General features: G+C 40.7%; 1 protein-coding gene across 13 annotated transcripts in view; it reads right to left on the minus strand.

Moving 5' to 3' along the window:
* KIAA1217 (KIAA1217 ortholog) overlaps positions 1-19,405 on the minus strand; it is a 264,429-nt gene that overhangs the window by 85,873 nt on the left and 159,151 nt on the right. Inside the window, exon 1 of one of the 13 annotated variants that reach the window (XM_019532007.1) lies at positions 16,087-16,341. The exons of 11 other annotated variants lie outside the window; for them this stretch is intronic. The gene's annotated coding sequence lies outside the window, so the exon portion shown is untranslated. Of the gene's footprint in view, positions 1-145; positions 365-16,086; positions 16,342-19,405 lie in introns of those variants that run through there. One more of the 13 variants, XM_019531999.1, reaches the window with a different exon arrangement.

The following is a 19,405-nucleotide window of genomic DNA, read 5'->3' on the forward strand; positions in this document are numbered from 1 at the left end:
TATATAAGTTCTCTCTCTCTCTACATCCAGGTATTTATGCCTTTAATTCTTAGACCACAGTTAAAACTAGACAACACCATGACCTAAAGTCAAATAAAAGTATCCATGCTACAGTTTGCATTCTGAAATAATTGAAATCACTTACTTTTATTTAAGGAAATCACCTGTTTGGGTACAGCAGTAAGACAAACATTTGGTTCCACTTCACGTAATACAGTTCTTTTCTTTTCCGTCTTGAATCTAAAACCTCAGGTGAGAATACTGCATTTTACATATCCAGCCATCTTGTAAAAGGTTTGCAACAGTAGAGCAGCTCCTCACCCTGACTGCTTAGAGCAAGTGTAGGCCATGTGGCATTACCCAATATCCAAGTACTACTGCTTCAGTAGGCTAAAGTACTTTTGCACACGATAAGCCTGCAATTTCGCCTCCCCTTAGAAGTTAGTCATTAAATAACTTCCTTGGCATCTCACCCAGTGGCAAACTGTGTGCAGCTATGTGATGATTCAATCGCTGAACCAATTTTAAAGAGGTACACAAAATGTACAGAAGACACTAATATTAAAGAATGAAGCACTACTAGATCTTGCACAGGGAGACAATTAATAAGAACAACAGGTGATCTCTATTAAAGTAAGCCATGTTATTTCTAATAAAAACTGAAATGAAATATAGTCATTTAACCCAAAAGAGAGTCTTAAATTGCTTGTATTTCAAATGGAAAACTCAAGAAAAATTGATCTGAAAAACTTTAAAGAAGTCAACTCTGCCGTGACATTTACTGGAAGGAAATGCAAGGCTCTCTCCTAAGACACAGCACCTAAGCAGCGCTGAAGGCCGTCTACTAATTAACCAGTCCACTTAGTAGCTTTCCCAAGCTGAACTTTGGGTCCATCATAAATCAATTTCATTGCTACCTCTGTAGAACACCGCACAAGCAATTAAGATCATTTTTTAAAATAGATACAATAAAAAGGCAAATGTCAACCCTTCGCATAGAATGATAATAGGAAAACTTCCTTCTCCTTTACCACATCACCCCAAAAAACCCATTCCCCAGATAATGTAGGAAATACATTAAAAAAAATTAAAATGTATTAAAAAATGCATTAAAAAGAAAATACAGTATTTGCCAGATGGGAAAGCCAGAACCTAAATACCACAGGGATATCACACAACACAAGCACTTTGCAGCGTTGCAGTTATCTGCTGGGTGTTTGTTTTAAAAAGTACAACCTCTGCTATTATAGCAAGAACTTGCAAGTCCTTTCAGTTAGGGGAAAAGCAAAAACTGTTGTTGATGTGGAGGGAAAGAGTCCCAGCTGTATCAAAACAGGGGAATCTGCTGGGTCAATCTCTACCCTCCCTCTTTCAAAGGAGGCAAAACACTATTAGAGGTGCACAGGCACAGGTTTGGAGCTCAGTGGAGGCATCGCCCATGTTGGGATCCTTCTGAAGTAAAGCTGATATTATGTTTCACAGTGTTTTTCCCAAAACACTTGGTAGAAATTCATTAAGTCTCTCAGCACCTTAGTGAGGGAGATAGTATAGCTCCTGCTTTACAGATGGGTAAAATCAACACAAATGGCAGTTAAGCAATATGACCAGGAGTAGCGGTAGTTATGGGAACAGAAATCGAGGCGTTCCAGCTCTCCTTCTCATGCTCTAACCACTAAATAAAATGACCCTTCAACAAGCGGATGGAAAAATACTAATATAAAAGAGCTAGCTTTGGTATGTTGTGACATGCACCACATTTTGCATATTTAAAAAAAAAAAAATCGTTAGTCTAGAGCTCGCTGTATTTCCTTGTTAAATAAAAATTGTTAAGACACAAGGCCTTTTTCCCCTAGATCAGTTCTCAACCTTTTTTAGACTCAAAGATATACCTCTGAAAAGGCATCCCTCTGAGAAGTCTAGCTCTTACCTTTCACTTGTTTCTTCACTACAGAATAATAATAGGACAATTTTTCAGCTTCAAAGAACTCAGGTTGACCACAACAGACCAGAATGATTTTGACACTATAGGATTCCCATTTACAATCTCTGGATTTATTTTGTGAATTTTGTAGGTTGTTTTCACGCTTAAGAGTGCTAATATTGTGAGGCCCCCCCTTAAAGCAGGGGTAGACAATTATTTGAACTGCAGGGCCACTTGATAAGCCTTGGTGAGATGTTGAGGGCGGCACCCAAGATTTTTCAGAACATTTTAACAAAGTGTAGATTTAATCATATAATAATCATAAAAATTCTAGTATGAAATATTTAATAAAAACCAAACCCAGAACAATGGGCATCTCAATGAGCTGTTATAAGTTACATTGCTAACAGATGGTCTGGTCGGAGTGTGTGCATGTGTGTGGGTGAGTGTCCATTCTGTGTGTCCTATGTAAGCCTGTCCTGTGCCCTGTATGTGTGTGTGTCTGTTAGAAATATTATTAAAAATGTATAGTAAATAGAGTGTTGTTAGAACCACACAGCTGGCATTTCGTGCCTGGTGGGGGGGGAAACTACCAAGAACTCTTTGTATTAAGGTATCACTCCCTTTTCTTCTTTGGCAAATTTACTATCTCTTTGTAACACTAAATCACACATACCTTCAAACTCCTCTGCCTCTACTCTTGTAAACTACAAAGGCTATGATTTAATTGGCTGTGTCCTTGAGAGAGAGGGGGGTTTGAACTTTTGGTAACCTGGAGAGCTTTTCTAAGCATGGTAATTAGCTAATGCATATAAGCCTATCTGCCCCGCATACTTAAGTAGTTAATTATAATGCACATGGGACGTATGAAGCGACATGTTTACATACATGTTTGTATGAACCGGAAATAAGTTGTAAGAGTTCCTGTTTCTGCACACATGCCCAGGAGAAGAGGGATAAAAGCCAGCTGAGAGTTTTCCCTCAGCGCACAGAGTGGTCCTTTGTCTCCACTCCAACCCTATTTGCAAATATACCTTTTGTGTTGCTAATAGTGTGTCTGAGAGTTCTTCGCCTCCCGAGAAACGAACCGCGATTTCTGCAACATGTCCATCCTGTTTAATCTGCATGTCTGTCCCGAGTCTGTCCCATGTTTTTCCTGTGCGTGTCCTGTGTCTGTTTCATGTTTTGCTTGTGTGCGTGTATCCACTCTGTGTATATATGTCCTCTGTGTCCCTCTGCTCATCCTGTATAATTTCCATGTGTCCATCCTGTGTTCTGTATCTGTCCCATATTTGTTTTTCTGTGTGCCCCTGTCTTGTGGGTCCTGTATCTGTCCTGTGTGTCCTATACACGTCTGTCCCACACCCTGTGCATTCTGTGTCCATCTTGTGCATATGTGTCTGCCCTGTGTATTAAGTGTGCACCCACCCTGCGCCCTCCCTCAGCCATGCTCTAAGGCTGCCAATGTTGCAACACCAGCAGACAATCAGTGTTTCAGGGGGAACAAAGCTAAACCCAGGCTGCAACCACCTGGTGCCAAGCAACTAGCCCACTACATACAGGGGCCCGATCCCCAGCTCTCACCTCCTCCCACACCCCTGTGCAGCCACAGCCTGGGGAGCAACCTGCCTCAGGCCCAGGGGACATGGTGAGACACAGAAAGACACAGGAGCCATCAATCCCCACTGATCCCTGTTTGCTGCTGCTGCTGCTCTCTGGTTCCCTGCTCCTACCACATGCTGCCCTGGAGAAATCCCTTCCCCTCCCCCTGGTCTCCTGGGGTTGTCCCCTCTGCAAGGCATTTTGGGACTTTTGAGGGAGTGGGGGCAGGCAGTGTGGCATACTTTCCTTCCCCTCCCAGGCTAGCCCGGCCCACCCCCACCTGCCAGTCCCCTCTCTGCCTCCCTTACCTGCAAGTCCCTGGCACGGGGAGAGGGCAGAAGCCCAGCCAGGAGTCTCTAGCTTCTTGTACAGGGGTGGCTGCCTAGCCACTAGAGCTGGAGCTGCTGCTGGAGCGTGCGTGTATCCACTCTGTGTATATACCTACAGTATATACTGTGTATATACCTGTGCACCTACTGCACAGGGGAGGGAGGAGGGCAGAGAGATTCTGCCTTTCAGAGGGGCAGCCACAGGCCAAATAAAATCACTTCGCGGGCCAGAAATGGCCCACCAGCTGTATTTTGCCCACCACTGCTTCAAAGGACCTCATAACACCCTTAGGTGTCATGGGGCCTTGGTCAAGAATCAGTACTCTAGACCGAAAGTCAGAAGGTTTCCAAGTGTTTGCAATTCCATATTTTTAAAAATAATACTTTAATTAAATGTTTGCACTACAATATAGTAAAAGAACACTGTAGAATAGAAAGAAAGTTAGATCTAATTATTCTGAGTCTGAATTTAATCAGAGAGGGCTTGTTGCTTCTCAAACTACATTATAGGAAGCAAATCATCATCCACCATTGAGGCATCTGGTTTATATTTAGCAGTTTGAACTAACTAATTAAACACTAACTTTCCATGAAAAGGGATTTGGATACATAAACATGTTAAAAAGCTGTTCAGATCTGCTGACTAACTAGACTCCAGAAACACCTGAAGTGATATAAATAGGTATTAGAATAATTAGTTTGTTCTACAGGCACATTCTAAACAAGAGCAGAGTACATTTTCCTATTAGCAGTTTTCCTACAGGCTAACAAACCTGCTGTGAAAAATCATATCCTTAATATTATTTGCAGGATATAGGGATATTGTATCTCAGTGTAGTTTGTCTGTAATTTATTACAAACTGATAGGACGAAAATTTTCAGTAACTGGCCTTAGGGATGATAAAGTATACCGCAGAATGTCATCCCTACTGAAACTAGTTCCCCATGCAATCTACAATAAGCTTCAATATGTGTGAGGCACAAGAAGATGTTTATTATTTAAGGAATTAATCTTTTAATCTCAAAATATATTGGGGCACAACATTATAAATATTGCACGGCCATATCAATACGAAGACTGTAATTCAATCTCAGCATTCTGATACTGCATACAAAAACACTCAAGCATCACTTACTGTTTTAATTACTTTATCAGAACCCCTCAAGCCTTGTCTGTCTTGCCATGCATTATCTTGAGCTTAATTAGTTGCTATTTACTTGTTTATAATGTACAAGTTGAATCAAGTTTCTTATTCAGCTTGACACCCACAGTATAAGCAAAGGACAATTCTGAGAAATTCTAAGCACTAGACCTCATCAGGATCAGAACTGCAAGTCTGGTTTATTTATTGCCTAAAATCTGTATTAAAGAAAGCCTGAAGTCTCCACTGAACATTTAACAACACCAGTCACCCTAATTTCCTCTTCACTGCTAATAACATCGTTAGCATCCTGGACCTTTGCTATAATTTTCTCATCTCATTAATTTCTCTTTTTTTTCCTAGTTGAAAAGCACTGCAGACACATAGGGAAGAAATTAGTATTTATGAAGCCAGGCACTATTTAAAAAAAACCCCAAACACCCTACTCTGATGTATGCCTGCATGTGTGAGAGAGAGGTGGAGTGCCAAGAAGTGACAAGGATGCTCCTACTTTACCATCTGATAATTTTCAAAATTATTGCTTTTAATATGATCATGGATAGAAACAGTTAAAAGCCAGCTACTAGCTTCATCGCTGTAAATAACTATTTCCTTGACAAAAAAAAGACAAGTTGACTAACATCCTGGACAGTTTTTTTTACTAGGGGCTTGATCCTGCTCTCTCTGCTCTGGACAGCTTGTCCTGCAGTTGCTGGGAGTATTGCTTGACTTCAACAAGTTAGTGCACTCCCTCAGAGCCAAAAAGCTAAATCAATTTGTCAGTGTCTGTTTTCATACATATATATCTGAGGAAAGTATTGATTTTTTACTGGTTTTTCTTTTTTTTTTTCTTGTTGCCAGGGAGAGCTTTATGTGACTCAGCATACTAGCCAGCATGACGTCCACACCTGATCCAAGAAATCAGAAATTACAGATAGCAGAAGACCATTTACATCAGAAGAGGGTCTGTAGCTGAGGGCAGAGTTTCACAAGGACTTCTCACCACAGCATACAACCTTTCAGGGAGGTTTAGGTAAGATATTAGGAAAAACTCTCTCACTAGGAGGGTGGTAAAGCACTGGAACAAGTTACCTAGAAAGGTGGTGGAATATCCACTGTTGGAGGTTTTTAAGACCCAGATAGACAAAGCTTTAGCTGGGATGATCTAGTTGGGTATGGTCCTGCTCTGGAGCAGGGTGTTGGAGTAGATGACCTCCTGAGGTCCCTGCCAAACCCAACTTTTTATAATTCTATGCTCCAGGGTACAGGTGAGTGCAATGATGGATATCTGTCAATAAAGCTACCTGCTCTCTATGGTAAGAGGAACAAGAAGTCCCTGTGGGCTATCTTAATCTCAGGTGTCATTTGTTTTTCCAATGACAGGTTGGAGAGGGAAGCTGAAGGCTAATCTCCAACAACTATCCTAAGCACAAGCAGCTGACAGTCATGAAAAAAAACCTCAATAACCTTTATTATGCTGCTCTGTACTAAGCATCATTTCCCATGATCTGGAACAACTAAAATTAGTCTCAAGTTTTCAAATGCAGCCCTCCCATGAACAACCTACAACTGACTCCACTTGCATTGTCTTGTGGTACATCCAAAAAGACTGAAATTGGATGCAAATTCTTTCAGGTCAGGTTTCAAGGCCAGGTGGTACTCGCAGACTGCTCTCCTATGGTGCAGGGACCGAACACATTTACTCTAGAGTAAATGTGAAGCAGGCACATGGTGTAATTCTATACTTACTAAATCACTCCTGTCCAGGGTAAATTTACCTTACAGAAAGTGAGGAGTAACCTTACATAGATTCAAATTACAGGGGTAATAGTTATGGGTCCACTCCTATAGTCAGCTCAGTACAAGCTGGCCCCCTGATATCTCGTGGTCAAGCTCCGCAATAGTACCTAACCTAGTTCAGTTAGGATTTCTTGGGGTGATATCTTTTATTGTACAGGTATGTGCAACATGGCACAGATCCCAGGCCCTGTTATAGTCCAGTGAGCCTCACTGGACCTGGCTGTGCAGGGAGACTCACCAAGAGGTGAAGGACCGGCAGCGCAGCAGAGAGAGCCGGGATGCCGACATCTGAGGCAGACATGGCCTCCAGGCCCAATGCACAGGGGAGCCAACTCATGGGAGTCCAGAGCCGTCTCCTGTTGGCCAGCAGGAGCCTGGCTGGAAGATGAGACTGCACAGGCCCCAGAGAGTTTCCTCAAAGAGGGGAACATGAGCAAAGCAGAGCTTGGCAAACTGCGTGGAGGCCCAGGACTAATCCAAGATGCTGGACTGGCAGGTTAGGATGGAGTTGAAGCTGGGTGTTGAGGGACAGAACTCCTTCATAAGAAAGATGACCAACAGAGCTAAGACAGAAGAGAAGGACTACCTGGGACCAGTAAGACAGGATCATAAAGGGTTCCTTTATGGGGACCCAGTACTGGGTTAGGTGCTTAAAGAAGAAAGCGGCCCCACTGGACTTAATGTATTCCAGGGAGGTCAACAAGAGTCAATTAATTGCATAAGGGTATGACTGTTCATTGGTTGGCCCATTTAAGAAATTGATTAATTGGACCTTGATAGACTTGATCTCCGTTCATCAAGAAGGGAATTGATGAACTGAATGAGAGACAAGTTAATTCATTTGATGCAAGTAAGAAATGTATCAGTGACACCAAGTGCTTATTAGCGATATAACAGAATCATTGAAATTTGAGGACAAGGTGAAGGACGCCAATCGAAGGCACAAGCCAGTGATAAGTTGCAATGCGAATCAAACCAGGTAACCACAGTTGGTCGGTTACCAGGCATCAAAACTTCATCCCTGGAAGGGCAAGACCTGAAGTGGGTCACAAGTTGAAAATTATATTGGTGGGGGAAGGACAGGATGTAGGGGAGGCAAAAAGCCCTGTGAAAGATCACGAGTCACTCTACTCACTACCGGCAACAACCACCTCTTCTTATTCTCCTTCAGTTTAACACCGAGGTGTGGCAGGTAAGCATTAAGGGAGGTGACCAAGAGCGAAAGAGAGTGGCGACGGATCTGTTAGTTATCATCATCAAGTATGAATCTCCCACAGTGACATAGAGTTGACCAGCTTTTGAATGCAAGACATTCTTAATAATCTCTGAGCAGTTAGCTAGTTCAGGAAAACTGGTTATGTGCCTGGTTCTTGACCATGGAGTAAATGTACTATGGAGCAAAATCTGGTAGAATGCCTGATCTTGAGGTAAGGGGGGATGGAGCAAAATCCAGGGTAAAATACTCTGTAGCAATTGTGTCATGTATCCATAGCTGTGGTGTAACTTTGGATTTGTCTTACTTCTATACCTGGTCTTCATTAATATCCAGGGCACTTGCTAAAATAGACCAATTCTTACAACTTATTCACCCCAACCTTTTTATTTCTTTTATGAAATCTATGAAATATAAGATAGGGAAAAACACTGTTAAAGGACAAGTAGCGCTCATGCTTCAGTGCTGGCAGAAGAAGGCTTCCTATAGAACAGATGGCTCATACAATGCTCAGCAGGCTGTGTCTGACCTGAACACCTGAGCCCCAAGAGAACAACATTTCACTGCAGAATTTTTTTAATGTTTTGGCACTATTGCAGGTGAATGTGTGGCTAGGTCGTTGGGTAGCATGACCAGGAATTTCAGATTATGAGGCATTTAGCAGAAAATAAAAGACAGGGAAGTAGGAGTGGACATTTCTTTTCTGGCTGCAAATCTCCCAAACTAAACTTTAAATTCACAGGATCAGAGCCAATGTAACAAACTCTTGCTGAAGTTCCATGACCAAGGAATTGTAGGACTAGGTTTCTATATCATGCATGAATTCCCTCCCCCTACCCTGCAATTTCAACCTCATTTCCCCGCCCTAAAAATGTCAATTCAATAAAAACTAGTAAGCATGTTTTTTCAGCTAAATGAAAAGTTGTTTTATATACACATATGTATATGGAGGGTTATGTACAGGGAGTACCCAAAAGCTAGGCTAGTACCAGTGGATGCTCTGCTCTATAGTATAGTGCTGATATTTTATTAGAACTGTTTTTGCCTTCCCACCCTCTGTCTCCTCTCTCTAGATGGCTTTCACTCAGCCTGTTATCTATTCCAGTTTTTACCAGTTTTCCATTAGCTTTTGTTTGTCTTATGATTCAAAATGTGATAATATAGCCAGATCTAAACTGCCTTCCTTTACTGGTAATCCCAGCTCTTTTGTCAAATAGAGCACTTCCTCTCCCTTTCCCTTTCCTTTAGCCAGCTTGGGGAACAGAAGACTGGACCTGCAAGGAAAAAAAGTTCAGCAGCAGAAGCAGGAGAGAGTAAAATGATTTAGCCACAGGTCCAGTGAGGACACAGTACATGCTGGCACCTTGCTGCACTGCCTTGGAGTGCACCCTTGGAGCACTGCCCTTTTGCTGACATCACTTAGGACTGCTAAAAAGGCACGTTTTGAAACTGTTCAGTATTTTTGTGCTTTGCACTGCATTCGTTTGGGTCAAGAAAGCTACTGGACTCCCAGCTGTAAAGGGGCTTGTAGCTTTCCATGAGCAGAGATGGATAAAACTAGGGAGAAGATACAGAATCGCAGAGAAGAAGCACTGGAAGGGACCTCAGTGGTTCAGGTAGTCTGGCTCCTGCCCTGAGACACTCCCAGCAGCTGGGTTGTATTTCTCCTCCCTGACCAATTCCTATTTTTCTTTGTTCCTTAAAGTCATGGGGCACGATGGGTACCTGGGCATCCTGAACCAACCTCAGCCATACCTTCTTGGCTTTCCATAACATGTCAGAAGAGAAACTGGATTTAGCTGTAACCCATTCATTTGCCAGCATCTCTCAGATTCTTGTCAGTGACAGGGAGAGGAACAGTCCTTCAGCAGGCCTTTACCTAGATCTCCCGTTCAGCCTGGCACAGAGCCTTTGTGTTCAAATAAAGCAGCAGGACCTTCCACCTGAGGCAATAACCCATCCTTCATTTATCAGCAGAGCAGAAAAGGAGCTCCTGTACTTTTGCTTTTCTCCTCTCCTGCCTTCCCTTTTGCTCAGATTTGCCTGTCTACAATTGACTTGCTGAAATTCTCAGCTTTGTAAGTAAGATGACAAAGTTTTGATTGTAATGTGAGTTTCATTTCCACCATTATAGTTAGTAAATAAAGTAGGAAGGTTAATGTCGTATGTGGTTACTAGACAATTAACAAAATCTGAAATGTAGCACCACTAAAAGGATGCAAAGTAAAAGAGAAACAAAAGTGGGAGAAGACGTGAGAACAAGAGGCTGTCAGTGGGTAGAAACTAAGAAAGTCAGGGTGGGAGCCTGTGGAAGAAAAAGAAAAAAAACATGTGAATACCATTGGGACTCTAGGAGAGAGAGAACGTGGGAGTGAGGAGAGCTTACTGGAGGATTCACGAAAGGGTCAACACATTGCATGGACAGGGATTCAAAAATCTGAGCACAAGGCCAGAGATAATTAAATTGATGAGACACAAAAGGAAGAGAAAATACTGATAAGAGAACCTCTGGGGAGGGAAAGTAAGAAGGTAACAATAAAAAATGAAAGAAGTTTATGAAGAAATGGAAGGAAAGGGAATAACAAGAATGAATACAAATGTCCTTTAGAGCCAGGAGAGTTTCTTTTTACTATCTACTGTATCTACGCAGAAGAAAATAATGGGGAGAAAGAAGAGGAAGAGAAAGTGTGTCCATTGTAAGTTCCCATGGTTAAGGAGGGTACTGGGCAGGGAAGGGAGATCGAATGTGGGGGAAGAGGACAGCTAAGCATTTCAGGAAAACTACAGCCAGGAATGGCACAGGTGGTGAATGCTTCAGGATGTTCCTGACCCAAGAAAAGGCGGTTGTGTGGAAGAGGGGGGCTCACCAGGACCTTTTCCAAATTCACAGTCTCCGATACATCTGAACAACCATGTTTTGCTTTGTACCTTCAATACTACAAACGGCTTTGAAAAAAATCAAGCATAATTCATCTGCCTGTCCCACATGGTTTCAGGGATAAAACATCATGCTCCCCTCTAGATGCCATGTAGAGCAACGCCATACTAACAAGTGCAATAGCACAGGCACTCCATACACACATTTCACAGGAATGGTTCCCAACAGGAAATGTTGAAACAAATGCTCCCACTTGCGTATGGGCACTTACGGCTTTAGGGACTGTGTGACTGTTAATCCAACTCTAGTTATTAATGGATCCAAGGTGATAAAATGGTCAATAAGGTCTAGCAAGAAGGGCTCCTTTGTGTGTCTCTGGAGAGTGGGAGGAAGGGAATAGTAGGGTCCTACCTTTCACATATCTTTCATGTGATCGCATCCTATGCCAGTTCCAAACTACAATCCAACGCCTGCTCATACATGCACACAATTGCTTTACTAAGAGCCTCTATTCTCCAAGTTGTTGCTATCTGTCACCCCTTTAGACCAGGCTACAATAATCTCTTCAGGATAAAACAGGAATCCAGGATCCAGGCTACAGAAAAGATAGCAGCAACAACAATAATGAATTTTATTTTTCATCTAATCTGATTTCATTTTACAAGGCAAATCAGCCTAGATCCAAATAGAAGGATTGTAAATTTGTCCTGGGCCCGTTACATTCCCTGAACCTGTCTGCAGTTACTGCAGGTCAACTGTGAATAATAACACCCTTCAGGAAGAGAAAGAAATGAGGGCAAATTCTCTAGCTACTTTTAGCATCACCCTAAGATGTACCTAGATGAGGGTCTCATTCAGCTATGCTTTAGGTCATTGGAATACCTTTTCTTAAGACCCATGGATGAAGTGACAAACTTTTTGTCTGTCCCACCCACAGTATGATTAACTAGAAATGAGCATGACTGGTACACAAGCTATGTCTAGATATTCCCCACCACCACCCAAATCCATCGCAGAAGCTATCTCTCTGATACCAGACTGCATAATTCCACCCATGGTTGGCAAGGCAAAGATCCAGATCAGGCAACCTAATATATATTCATACTACAGCGTTTATAAGAATATTTCCTAGAAGCGTTTTTATTTTTCACAAATAAATGGAATGTGAAAGATAAAAAAAAAAGCTAATTTTTAAACTACCTATTTAAATAAAGAAGTTAATAAGTATCATATATTTTAGCTTTCTTCCTTACTGAACTTTCCAGACAGTGTAGTTTGGTAGATGGCGAAAATACTAAAAATCTTCTTACAATTTCAGCCAGAAATGTTAATGGTGTTATTGTGAATGACAAAAATACAAACACACTGAAACATAAGATTCAATCCTAAAATGGTTGTATTTACATAATTATATCATTGTTTTGCCAATATCCACATTTGTCTCATCAACATACTGTAGTTCACCCAGCCCATAAGCTATTATTTTCTTTAGGCTGAACATATAAACTCTGTCACTGATTTTTATAAAATGAAGGTGGGAGCCCTTGAGATAGCTGGCAATTAGTACTGTACTCAAACAGCATTTTTGTTTGTTTGTTTTGCTTCTGCACAGCTGCTTTTAGATAGGATTTTAGGAACATAAACAAAAATTGTCTGCTTTCTACAGATGGAACAGGCATTTCCTTAACTTCCCCTTCTCTTTAACAGATCAAACACATCAACTACATAATGCATGTGGTCATCACCAGCCTCAAAAGCCAAACCCTTAAGACCATTTTCAATTCCAGTGCTTCCTTGGAGCATCACTGAATTGATAGATTTATTCCTTTTTTGGGAAAACAAAATGGATAGTACCAAACATACATAGTTCTGGTGCAGATCAGCGTATTTATTTGGTTTAAACATACTGTATATCAGATTTCTTCTCTTTAAAATTAGAAATACTGTTAGTAACTGATCTCATAAATCAAAATAAATGCACGGAGAAATTTTGATTCTCTGATACAACTGTTCAGCTTTTATTTTTGTTCTATATTTGCATCTGCTTTCACTGCGCCAAAGCCAAATAAAATTAGAACAACTTCATATGATTAAACAAGAATAAAGAAAAACATAACCTTTAGTCTCATCTGGAATTATCAAGTGACTTGAGTCAAAACATGTTTTCTATTATAAGAATATGGAATAGGTTAAGATATAAATAGAATGAAGTTTTATTAACTACAGTTTGCAGTTTAAATCATAAGCCGTATGTTTACACCTGTAACAAGTTGTTACTACAAAATAAATAAAACTATCCATCATTTTACTAAATTTCTGCTCAGCCTTCTGTTCAAGACACTCTCTGCTTGGCCACACAGTTATGATGATCTCTTGAGTGTCAATTAAGACAGGTTTCACTGTATACATAATGAACTATGGTTGTGGATCTAAGAAGAAAGCTATTTTTAAGAAATAGCGTACTTTAAAACCCTGAATCCCTTGAATCCTTCCTGAAAGAAGTTTAATGTCCCATCTGTAAAAATACTGGTATACACAGGTCTTGGCCACAGGAGCCATTACAAAACTATTAATATCAGGAAAACTAGGGCTACCCAGATTATGTTCATCACATGAACGGGTAAAATGGTATGTGTTAGACAAATGAGTGCAAGCATGAATCAAAGGAGGTGATGATACAACCAAAAAAAAAATCCATCAACAGATAGGCTGCGGTTTATGTGGCTGGGCATAAAATTGCTTACATAGCTGAAATAAATCAAAGATCTCGATAGCAATTAGATACAGAGTGAAGGAGGAAACCATTCACCCGACATACCCTCTTGATCAGTTCAGTCATTTAAACTGATGTCAAGCTTCACTCATACTTGGCTTCACCAAGGCTTAAAGTGTACATTCTGAATATGGAAAAAAAACCTTTAGATTCCAGTATCATGAAGTATGTCATAATGCCTTGTTGCCCTCTGATTCTTGCAAACATCTTGTTTATGTCAAGTCAGGTTATTTTTACCCCAGATCTAATGCACATCCAAGAAAAGATATAAGTAATGCTCTTATTTTCAGGAGTCTGATTGCTGTCCTTTGACTCCAGATTAGAACACCATCTAATATGGTGAGATCAGGTCCTCGAATGTCTGTGGTGGGCTCCTGTAAAGCTCAAGAGTTGGATCAGTTTTCTTCTTCCACAAAAAGAGGATGATGAAAATTCTCTTTAAGACTCATGCCTTATGAAATCTGGCCCTCCAGCTCCTGTATCATCCTGAAGGAAAGTATTATGTAGAAAATAGAAGTAAAGACAGCTGAGAGCAAGCAATTCATGTCCTTTTCAAAGTGAAGAGAGCAATAGGGAAGGCTGCTAAGGAAAGCTAAAGCAAAATTCTGATCAATTAAAGCAATGTCCAGATTAAAGACCGTTTTTCCTTACAACCTAACTAGTGTTATAAAGAACTTGATACACACTAGATCCACCTCAACAAGGTGGTTTATAATCTCTTTTGAAGAGATGGCTGGAAGTTATTAAACTTATTTTGCCTCCGGTGCTATCCCAAAGAGTAACGGACCTTATAAATTCACATAAGCTTCAATGTTTACAAGGGAAGGCTGACTTATGACCATGGAGGACACAACTATGAATATTTTTTCATCTGTCATTGTATTAAGGAGCTCCATCTATGCCTGATGCCACCAAGCACTTAGGAAATGGAGGTAAACAGCCAAACTACTGCAGATTAACTCACTAAAAGCAAGGCCAATGAAAAGAAAGTAAAACTACTGAGGAATTGGAACCAGAAAAAATTCTGTAAAAGGTGGAACAAGAATAAAAGTAGAAATTAGGAGACAAAAAAAATGGACATAAGCCCTGTCCTTATGTCAGCATTTAGCGGAAACTCAAAGAAGCCAATGGGAGTTTTGCCTGAGAACTTCAGATTTGGACAATTTAAAACTTGTGACTTCCAAACTCAGTCCCAGGCCAGCAGAGACCATGTGTTGCTGTTAACTAACTCCATCTGGTTGATTGAGGAGCTGCACTGACATGCTCTGGGGCAAGCTGTTGGCAGTTCACAACAAGAAAGAGAGGCCAAACTAAAGAGAGGCCTTGTAAGAGGAAATAAAGAATTTGTCTTTCTCTGAACAATACTGTTAAAATCAGTGTTTCATAGCAGGAGGGTGGATCTACTTTTGTACAGAAAATGTTTCTGAGAAATTCCAAATGACAGGCTTCATATTTCTTAGTCTAGAAAACAGGAGTTGGTGAATTTCAGAGTGGGTGGAGCATACTCATGTTCCTAGACTACTTGGATATTTAGGCTAAATTATTTTCTTTCAGAGGAGATTTGATATAAAGTTAAAATGTGATTAGAGTAATTAAAAAATATGTCGCTTTTAACAGTAGACTGATCTGAATTCTTTGAAAGCTCTTAAAAATTATACCATTTAGTGTGCTGGTACAGTAACAAGAGCTATACAATTACAAAGAACATCAATTATATTTGTCCAAAATATAAATATAATTCAACAGAAACACAAAAGCACTCTATTAAAATAACTTTAATGAGATCTCTATCTAAATATACTTTGAAACCCACATGTTTAACAAGTTGGTTTTTGCCAGGTGATTTATTCAAGATTTATATATTCTTTTATGTACAGCTAAAATCAAGGATGATTTTTCCCCCTTAAACTTCTAGCCACCTTCTGAACAGTGCGAATTTTATGGGATAAATGGTATAGTATATCAAAAGAGACATGGATGAAAGAGCACAGGTACATTTACTATCTTTCATCACAGTTTGATTAAATGCAGCTACTCCTCAAGGTCTGCTTCTCTACAATTGCATAAATAATTGGCATCTTATAGACAGCTCATTCATAAAAAATAGTAGAGTTCATGTAATTGAAAACAAACCCAGAATATTAAAGGTTTCCTTTATATGCTTTGCTGAAATCTCAATCAAATTTCAAATGGCAAGCTAGAAAATAACTGGATTATTACATTTTTTGTGCAGATTTCAAAGTAGATATAGAATCTGAATATACACTTCGTTTGCTAAAAGACAAAATAATAAAACATCTTTTTCCAGGAGAAATATGGGGGGGGGGGGGCGGGAACTAACTATGAATTGTGGCTTAAAGCCCCAGTTAATTCGAAACTCTCAGCCAAAACAAAATAAGAGCAATATCACTATGAAGAGGCATCTTACCTTACATGTTTTGGTGAACTCCTTTTCTAGAAGAGTCTGGCAGGTATTTTAATGTTTAGCTATGCTTATCTTTACATTTTCTTAAACCTAAATTACTTTTGCTTTCCTTAAGAAGCTCTTAGACAAAATACGTGGGCTAAAACAGCAGCAGCTTCCCTGTACAAGGGATTTCATGAATACTCAGCAGCTTTGCTTTCACTGTATGAAAGTTAAAACTAAGTAAGGAAGGCATTTTTCCTGTCCCGGAAATCAGTATAACCAAAATCAATGCTGAGCTAATGAGAAATGCTTCTTCCATGTGTTCTGTTTGGCAAGCACTGCAAGTCATATCAAGGAAACACGTGATGTTTATAAATACAATATGGCTCATGTTGTCATAACCTCTCAATGACAAAAAGAGCAATAGAAAAAGCAGACAGTAAAACGGCAGGAAAGATGAGATTTCTATTGTTTAGAAGTTCTTTATCAGATAGACATGCATAGGCTTTTTTCCAAAGGAAAATAAAGTTTTATAGAAGTGGGATCAGGCTTAGCTGCAGGCTTAGCATTTACATTCATTTACACAATTCATCATTCAAATATTTATTTCTCAGTTTTAGGAATTACATTCTAAAACTGAAAAAAAAAAGACAAATGATAGATAATGTTGGCAGCATTTGCAGTTTACCATCCCTGCTTAATAACTTGAATATTCTTCTCTTAAAACACAATCCAGTGAAACACAGCCAAAAATCTAAAAGCCTGAATGCATTTTTTACTGGTATACAAGAAACTCAAAAAGATCTTGCATTTATTATCTCAGTACCAGTCTTGCAGACCAGCACTGAATTTCAAAGTTGTCTTATGCCAGAGAGTGTTTGTTTGTTTATTTTAAGAAGCATCTCTTGTCTCACCAATGACATGACTGCACTGCTTGCTGTTGTGGAGAATATGGGAACATTGAGAAGCACGCCCTGCCCATTTGGGCTTAAGAGCACATGCCAAAACCCAGAAATTAGACAGCATCATCAACTTAGTATGGCCTGGAGTGCACACCGAACAGCATGTGCAAATCAACAGCTCTGGGTCCATATACTGTTTAATGTACAGGTGAAGGATAAGCAAGCAAGATAGGACTGCATCTTGTTACTGCTCTCAGGCTCACTACAGAGACAATAAAGACATGTTTTAAGCATTAAAGTGTTAGCGACTCAGAAAGTATCTACTAACAGGACACTTCTGGGAGGGTAGAAAGTCACAACTATGTATTTCAGTATACAAAGACTCCATACAATTATTTGCTACAACAATTTACCAAATTTACCAAACTGACCAAGTATCTGTATCACGTCACTGAACAAATTATTTCAACTTAAATAATTTCCTCTTTTCTTGCCCAGACATCCAATATAGCCTGTTATCCTTACTCCCCTGCGTAAGTGAAGACTTTAACTAACTCAACTCCTGTGTGACTGAGCTTTCCCTATTACTCTTTCCTCACTCAGAGAAATAGGTTCTGAAAAGGGGTACTTCAGTGTGCATACAACATAAAAACCAGTCCCTCCCACACCCAGCTTTCCTCAGCAGAACAGTGGTTTGGTGAGATTTGGTATGAACTATAATCTTTATAATGCTCACACGAGTTACAAGGCATATAATTTTCATACATGTTAAAGAGCTAAGCAACAACACGGTTCAGCTGCACCACTATGAAAATATGAAGTCACTTAAACTGTGGGTTAGATCTTTTCCACTTACTAGGCATGGAACTAGATTTAGGTGCCCAAGTGTCATTCTAGCCCACTCTGCTCCAGTCTCTGAAAAGCCATGAATACATCTACTTTTGTAACAACCTTACCCAGAGGCATAGCAAGCTCCTTCAGCAACCCAGGTGGGACAGGGAGGGGAAGGATTATGCTAACCACTGGAGAGTGGTAGTAGAAGGGGAGTGACATCTCATCTTCCTTGGTTCTCTCCACCTGGATGGCAGCTGCTACTGCTACAGATGTTGCTGTGGCAGTACAGACTCAGGCTGCTGTAGCTGAAGACCAGGCTTTCAGCACTCCCACAGCACTGGCTCTCAGGAGGCCTCCCCTGGTGCCCCATTCACTCCCCTCCACCCCAAGATACACTGCTGGGTGCAGGGATGCATTTGCTGTAGCAGATTCTCGGGAGGGGTGGAGGGGGAGCTTGCCATTGCACCTGTCTCTCTCAGCCCTCCCCCTCAGATACACTACTGGGTGTAGGGTTGTTTCTACCTGGCTAGTATGGCTGGGCAGAGGATGGCTGCAATTGCTCTGGCAAACACTTTGGAGAGTGTGGGGGGCAGGATGCCATTTTAGCAGCCCTCTAAGTTGATGCATAAGGCTCACGTTCTACTTGCCCCCACTACTTTTACTACTGATCTTACCCGTCAGATGAAGCTACAACAAAGCAGCAAGGAGGAGGAACACACATGTGCCTTTTGTATGAACAGTTTTTCAGGGACTTAAGCAAGATAGAACAGAATCACACTTAGGCACCTAAGTCCACTTATGTGCCTACAGGCAGAATAGAATCTGGCCCCATATGTCCGCAGGCCAGCCGTCATGCTGGTAGTACAGGCAACATAGTCAAAGAAAGGAATCCAACCAAAACATCTGCCAGTATTCCCGAAACAAACTATTATGAGAACCGGTTACCAGGGACTACACCTCCAATGTGAGGTACTAAATTAATGCATATTAGGCTGTACTAATGTGCAGTAGCGCATCTGCAAACTTTTTTAGGGATGCTTAATGTGCAGTAGATATTACTGCGCATTAGCGTAATGTCATGGTTTTTTATGCAATGCTTTAATGTGCAATAAAACAGTCTACCGCACATTAAAGCACATATGTAGATGCGCCCACTGTGTACTGAGGTCTTTTATTCCACTCCACTACAGACACATAAAACAGGGAAAGGAGAGTGATCAGTGGTAGGTTTGAAGGTGCCACGTGCCCATGAGCAGAAGAAAATAATAACAAATCTACTTCCTAACACCCACACAAGGTGCAGACACCCGACACATAAATGTCAGCATAACTTACCCTTATGTCCAGAGCAGATGGTCAGATCTCTAGAGGTAGCTGCATGCAGTGAGGCTATTACAGGGCTTCGCTACCTAGTATCAAGGAACTAGTTACTGTCTCTTTGCACTGAGCAAAGAGCCACCCAGGGCTGCAAATCACCAGAATGGGTGAAAAGATCCATATAAACAGCTCAGCGTAGGAACTAACTGCAGTGCACAGCAGCAAATGCTTCACTAGTTCTAGAAAACCCAGGAATTAAATTACATGCTCTTTGGCACCATCTACAG

Source organism: Crocodylus porosus, unplaced genomic scaffold, assembly GCF_001723895.1.
Source record: "Crocodylus porosus isolate Cpor-Errol unplaced genomic scaffold, CroPor_comp1, whole genome shotgun sequence".
NCBI lineage: Eukaryota > Metazoa > Chordata > Crocodylia > Crocodylidae > Crocodylus > Crocodylus porosus.